Raw genomic sequence first — 6,692 nt, 5'->3', positions numbered from 1 at the left:
AATCATATGGTAACTTGGAACTTGTGAAAAGTTGTTAATTATAGCATCATACTATTATAAGTAGGTTAGATCCTACATAGTTTTAGAATAAATAATCCAATTTATTACTTAAAATATAATTCAAAATGTTACTAGTTTCCTCTATCAGACTATCACTATACAATACAAAAAAAGACAGTTTGCTGGAACTTTCACTTTCACCTCTCAATTTCTATTTCCATTAATGTAACAGTGAAACAACCATGAATCCTGATGGTGAAATTCCTTCATAAATTTCCAAAGTAACACACCCTGTAGATTTTGACGTTTTAACAGCATTAATTGGTAGCTTGTCCAAGATTCTTGATCTTGCTTTCAAAGATAGTTTTTTTGTCCTGTTTGGTAGCTTGTCCAAAGATTCTTCATCTGCTTTTAAAGATACATGCTGTATATCATTACATATATATATGTGTCGACAATGTCTCATGAGCGTGACATTTCAGGAAAAAGTAAATCAAGATGATTAATTTTCGCTAAATAAGTTCCAATAAAGCCAAAATGAGATATATGACTTCAAGCATTAAATCTGAAACAAAAACGATATTTCAGAATAGCATGTGAACAAGATGCATTTTAAATTTCATCTCACTTCAGTTATCTTCGTTTAATTAATTAGTACAGGAACACAGTATGAAAATCGCAGTGTGAAGGTGTACGTTTATATATATAAGTTTTGCTTTTTCTTTAATTATTTTAGTTCAAATAAACAAAAAAAAAAAAAAGAACAAGAGAAGTTGTACTAGATTTAAGGTATAATAATTGATTAAAAATTAAAAGATTAATAACTTATACCATCGGGTACTTTATGAAATGATCGAAGCTTAATAATTTAAATATTCCCAATATCTCTAACTGAAAAAAGACGTTTTCTCCGGCAGGTTTCCGGCGTGACGTAGCCCTAATGTGAGTGACACGTCACCGGAAGTGGTCCCAAATCTTATCAATGTTGACCCAATGTCAGCAGCATCGTCTCCTGTAGTGGTCCTGTAGTCAGCGCCAAGCATGCTGCCGCGTCGGCATGTGTCAGCGTCAAAGGGATGGGATACAGGTGGTGGTGCCATGGTGGTAATGCCGCCGGTTGGGTTTGATATAGGTGGGTACGAGTAGGACATAGCAGCAGCTGCAGCTTGGTTTTCCGAGAAACGATGTTGTGTATTGATTGCGAGGAGTGAAGGGTCGTTTTCAGAGTCATTTATTTCGGATCTTTTTGCTGTTGTTGTGGTTGTGGTTGTGGTGGTGGTGTATGTTGTCGGAGCACCTGTCTGAGGTGGCGGAGGAGGCATTGTAGTTTGTGTGGTGGCAGAAGCGGAAGCAGAAAGTGGCGAAGGGTGGGAATTACTTGTTTGATTTTGATATTTACGATGATTATGGTATTTCGTGTTTTCTTCATCATCTTCTTGTTGCTGTTCTTCATCTTCTTCATCATCTTCAACTTGATCTTCGTCTTGATTTTGAGGACTTTGATTAGGGTTTTCAGCTTCTTCTTTGCTCTCTTGTTGATACATCTCTTCCACCATTGGTTTCCACAACCGGACCCTTGCATTTATGAACCAATTTGACACCTGAAAAACAAACATATACATATCCTCCATTATTAACTCCTGAAATAATTATTATAAAACATTTGGCAATATGATCATGAATAAGATTCCAACTATACATGGATTCCAAGACATTAAGTGATTGATATTTTTCATTACATTTTTTGTTTCTTACTTTGTCTGCATTCTGTCTGTCTTCATTTCTTTTAATGAGTTTTATTTTACCTTTATTTTAAAAGTAAAACACTATTTCCCACTTTTGTTGTGTTAGACTAATTACACACATATCAACTAACAAAAATGCAATGTACATGTGGACATTTTAATCTCTTGATCCAATGCATGACATTAATTGATTAAAGTCTTCTTTAGGAACCTTAGTTTTGTGTCAGAGTTCACCTTTGCATGCATGTAAGTTTTACTATGAATGTGAAAGAATTACTGATCGATGTTATAGTAAATGACTGAAGCTAGAGATGAAAGTAACTTTTATAAACATGGATCGATGTTATGATCAAAAGGTTAAGACATATGGTATAGTAGCTAGTGAATCATCATCATCATTGTAAAAGGAGTACAATGAATGGGACCTTTGTGATGGATTGGTCATTTTGTTCTGACTTCTGAAAAAGCCAAGAGTACGTACTTCCAATTAGCTAGCTTTGTACTATTCATGTTAGCAGCAGTGTTTGCATGCATACTTTAGGTTTCATTATATATATATATCACAATATAGTGGACCTTGTTACAAAAACGAATATATATATTAAATATACATACCATCTTTATTTTAAAGTCAAATAATCATAACTATTTAAAGTGTTTTTAATTATATATGATCGTGTTTTATTCATCAGATTTATCGACACACCAAGCTTATGAGATTTCCTAGAAAAAAAAATAACATTGATGTAGAACGTAACCTAAGTACAAGCTTAATTAATGCTCCAATAAAAATTTAATTACCTTAAAATACAAAAAAATGAAGGTGATATGTCACATACTTAATATATTAAATTTGGTAATTAGCATGAGGAAATGAAGCAAAAAGAAATCTTGAATAGTTTAAGATAAATATTGTATGGTAGTTGCAAAATGGCCACCATCATGCATTTAATTTAATATATAAGGCCAAAATATATATACACACACAGACGTTGTACTGTATGATATTGATGGGGGAAATGAATTAAAGCATAAATATGAGAGAGAGAGAGAGATGAGAGAGAGAGAGAGAGAGAGAGAGAGAGAGAGAGAGAGAGAGAGAGAGAGAGAGAGAGAGAGAGAGAGAGAGGAGAGAGAGAGAGAGAGGAGAGAGAGAGAGAGAGAGAGAGAGAGAGAGAGAGAGAGAGAGAGAGAGAGAGAGAGAGAGAGAGAGAGAGAGAGAGATGAGAGAGAGAGAGAGAGAGAGAGAGAGAGCGAGAGAGAGATGAGAGAGAGAGAGAGAGAGAGAGAGAGAGGAAATGATTAAAGACAAAGAAAGCACGAGAAAGTAGACCTACAACTGCTTCTATATTTCATGTACACAATTTTATTTATTACTTCTTCCAGTGTGCAGGTGGGGTAAAGAGAGAAACCTCTGAAGTGAAAAAATTACATCGTTCTCGTTCTCACAGCTCATAATTTCTATATAAATCATGATGATTTTGTAAAACTATTCAACGAATCCAATAAAAGAATAGAAAAACTCAAGAATCATGCAAGATCCCTTCCAAACTTAGTTTTTCTTTTCCTTCATTTTCACGTGAAAACGAAAGCTCACACTCACATAAATACAGACATGTGTGCATTATTTTTCTTATAACATAATATATAATTCGTACGTACATATATGAGAGAGAGAGAGAGATCTAGAGAGAGAGAGAGAGAGAGCACGAATGAACCTGATTTCTGGAGAGGCCAGTCTGTCGAGCTAACAAGTGTTTATCGGCATCGCTTGGATACCTGAGAACGATTTTTGTCAATTAAAACGACAGGATATGATGCATCCCCACTTCAATTAAATGCATTTAGATTCATATATATAATATACCGAATTTTATAACCTAATTAAGTACAGATATCATTTGTTTACTGATTACTGAACCCTCTTTCATTTACTTTTTGGATTATATAAATATATATATATCTTGCATGAACGTAAGACAATTCTGTACAATCTGTAGCTAGATTTCTCTCTCACACATTATAACACACACAAGATATACATATATGTATATAACCCATTAGATTCTGTGATCATGCACGTATCATCAGTCGTGAATTGTACCTCACACATAACTCACATGAAAATATGTATTTTACTATATACGATACTCATGTGTTTCTATCAAAGCTCACTAAACTTTACAATCATTTGTCATTTTCTTGATGTAAAGTTTAACACAAAAGAAACCTCAAAAACTGTCTTTAAAATCATCAAAAACGTCGACTAATCCAATTCTCCTTCAGTTGCAGCTTCCACCTTGGAAAAAACTTTTCGGCCCATCATTATATAACTTACGTGTGTTGAAAAAATGGTGTTTTTACGTATGTGAAAGGCTCAATGATATATATAGCAGGTTCTTAGCGGATTAAAAGAAAGATAATCGAGTGAAACAAATAATGAAACACCAACTTTATCAGCTTTATCATAAGAGAGACAGATACTCATGCTTTTTTATCTTTTCTTTCTTTAATCGCTCTCAATCATAAAAGCTTCCCAACACACAGACACATCCCTTGCCATTTTTAAAGCACACACTCTCTTATCTATGACTTCATCATTGATTAATTTTCTAATTTTTTCCACCATTTCTTTTTCATAAAGCCTGAATCTTGATAACCAAGATCCAACATGAAATTCATTAGTAAAAAGAGAAGAAGAAGAAGAGTATAGAGTATATAGTACGTAGTAATTAAGTACTTACGGGGTGTAAAAAGTGCTCAAAAAGCCAAGCTCTTAAAATGTTTACAGAGCGTTCAGGTAAACTCGTTGAGGTCTCCATGCTTCGGGCTCCATCTTCCATTTGATGAAATGCTCTTTGTTGTCTTAAGCTTTGTTCCAACATTTTAAGCCTCGGTGTCTCTCCTTTAGTCACCCCAGAAGAACCCACATCTTTTTCCCGCCTAATAATTCACAACTATTCTTCAATTGAGCCTGAAATTGCATCTTTTAGACATCGAAAATGGCGTGACATTGCCTTTTGTGCTAGTGCTGTGTATGGAACTGCAGCCCCAAAAACCCATTACCATGTCGAACGAATTCACCACCATTTGCATTTGTTCACAGTAGGGTTGGTATCTCCGATCCACTGATCATTTTCGTGTTTCAATTGTTATTTTCGTTCGTTCACACTAAATCACATATTAATATTGATTATATATACCAAAAACATAATATTGTAATTCTTGGAAACAACAAATTTAAGTGACCAAAACAAAAAATTGAAAGTGGTATCAATCAGTACAACACTCAACGAATCTATATTCAACAATTAACAAGATTCTACTTTTCTATAGATAGAAATTACTTAGCAATAAAGTTAAAGATTTTTTTATATACATATAAGTTTATAACACATGTACACATACATAGTACGTACAAATAATAAAATATGTAGAGACTTATGCGTGTGATATGATATTATATATATTAATATGATTTGGAAAATTTTAGAAGTTGGAACATATCAATCATAGCATACGTCAAGACATTGTAATGGTGATGAATTGGATTTTCCCTTTAAAAATTTGAAAGCTTTTTCCTGGAAAAAAATAAGAATCTAGATCACTAGCTATGATTAAGCCTATCTAATTCTTAATCATATAAGATGACGTTCGTATATAAGTTGTTGGAATTTATGATGAATATAGCCGACGCATTGACATATGGACAAAAAAAAAGTTATAATATATGAAAATTGTACATATTTCAAGATTTAACTATATATAACAGATTCTTAAGATGTTAGATCATTGAACAGTAAAAAAGAATTCAGGAAAATTCAGGTTATTCTGTCAGATAAAACCTTTTTTTTCAGCTGGATTTTACCCATACAATTTGCTCAATTGGTCACCGGAATCTTGTTCGTGTCCCCGGTGGAATTTCAAAAAATTTAAAATTCTTGATTCAATTATTGGTTCCCAGTATTCTTTTGTGTGTGTGTGTGTGTGTGTGAGAGAGAGGAGAGAGAGAAGAGAGAGAGAGAAGAGAGAGAGAGAGAGGAGAGAGAGAGAGAGAGAGAGAGAGAGAGAGAGAGAGAGAGAGAGAGAGAGAGAGAGAGAGAGGAGAGATTGACTTACCTCGTCAAGCATGGATAAGAGTTTACTTTTTCGTCTTTGATGTTCAATTCGCTCAGCAGATGACAAAGGATGAAGATCTTTAGAGGAAGCAGAAGATGCACCACCACCACCGGCGGCGGAGCTGTTACTTGGATTCTGATTTGAGTTGTTTGTAGTATTATGTTTTGAAGACTTGTTTATTTTGAACTGACCTCTTCCAACGCTACAAAATTCTTCAAGTAATTCTTGAGCTGCCTTCACATATCTTGAAGTCCTTAACAGCTTTCCACTACACCCAAGAAGAAGATCCATACCCGACATGAATTGATGGTGGGTTTGACCCATAACCCCTCCTCCTCCTCCTCCCTGCAATTGCAAATTCCGATATGATCGCTTCCACCACCACCACCTGCTTGATTGAAATAAACATGGCTGCAGCTGGATCGTCGCTAATTCTTAATTCCTCAACTTTAGCTGCTTCCAAGTGTTGTAGAGTAGAAGATAAAGATAAAGAAAGCCCATGGGTATCCACACCACCACCACCACCTTCGTGGGTTGTACTACCAGGAGGGCACCCATGCGAACTGCGTGGATTGACCGAATTGGCCATGCCCGGAACCGGAGGAACTACCGAGCTTTGTTGATGATGAAGGGTGAAGAAGAAGATGGGACAGTGTTTGGTAAAAGCATGTGAAGTGTTGAAGAAGAAGTAGAAGGATTATGGTGATGATGATGATGAGAAGAAGATTGCGAGGAAGGAGAATCATGTGATGGTTCATCAAGAAAAGCTGCATGGCTTGAGCACTATGACCATACCAATCTCCGGTGGTGGCAGAAGGCCGCTGATTT

The 6,692-nt window shown here is 35.1% G+C and overlaps 1 pseudogene; it reads right to left on the bottom strand.

Moving 5' to 3' along the window:
* Positions 1–779: 779 nt before the first annotated feature.
* LOC111895586 (BEL1-like homeodomain protein 2) lies at positions 780–6,691 on the bottom strand (annotated as a pseudogene).
* Between the last annotated feature and the right edge of the window lies 1 nt (position 6,692).

This window comes from Lactuca sativa, chromosome 4 (genome assembly GCF_002870075.4).
Source record: "Lactuca sativa cultivar Salinas chromosome 4, Lsat_Salinas_v11, whole genome shotgun sequence".
Taxonomy (NCBI): Eukaryota; Viridiplantae; Streptophyta; class Magnoliopsida; order Asterales; family Asteraceae; genus Lactuca; species Lactuca sativa.
Note: the sequence above shows the minus strand (reverse complement) of the source record. Positions and strands in the feature narration are given on the sequence as shown.